This window comes from Egretta garzetta, unplaced genomic scaffold (assembly GCF_000687185.1).
Source record: "Egretta garzetta isolate BGI_Z169 unplaced genomic scaffold, ASM68718v1 scaffold56, whole genome shotgun sequence".
Classification (NCBI taxonomy): Eukaryota; Metazoa; Chordata; class Aves; order Pelecaniformes; family Ardeidae; genus Egretta; species Egretta garzetta.
In genome coordinates, this window is record NW_009260182.1 from 5,597,349 (window position 1) to 5,597,746 (window position 398).

Below are 398 nucleotides of genomic sequence, written 5' to 3' on the forward strand. Positions count from 1 at the left end.
CTGATCTCAGCAAGTAAACTGTCTGTACCCAGCAGCCCCTCAGAAGGTGTGGAGCCCGGGGGAATACGCCCTCTGCTCGCTAGCTGGTCCCATAACTGAGATGCAGGGAAGCAAAGGGTGAAAGCTATATTCAGTGAGGCACAAGAACATTCCCCATTTTCTGAAGTAAGGCTAAGCTGTAAAAATTTCAGGAATCTTTCCTTTAAAGGGATTTTGTCTGTATACCATAGAATAATAGAATGTTTTGGATAGGAAGGGACCCCTAGAGGTCATCTAGTCCAACCCCCCTGCAGTGAGCAGGGACACCACTAACTAGATCAGGTTGCTCAGAGCCCCATCCAACCTGGCCTTGAATGCTTCCAGGGATGGGGCCTCCACTACCTCTCTGGGCAACCCGT

The 398-nt window shown here is 50.0% G+C and overlaps 1 protein-coding gene across 1 annotated transcript in view; it reads right to left on the bottom strand.

Annotated features, from left to right (window-relative positions):
- The window catches only part of ADK (adenosine kinase), a 291,725-nt gene that overhangs the window by 44,979 nt on the left and 246,348 nt on the right, over nt 1-398 (bottom strand). The window lies entirely within an intron of this gene.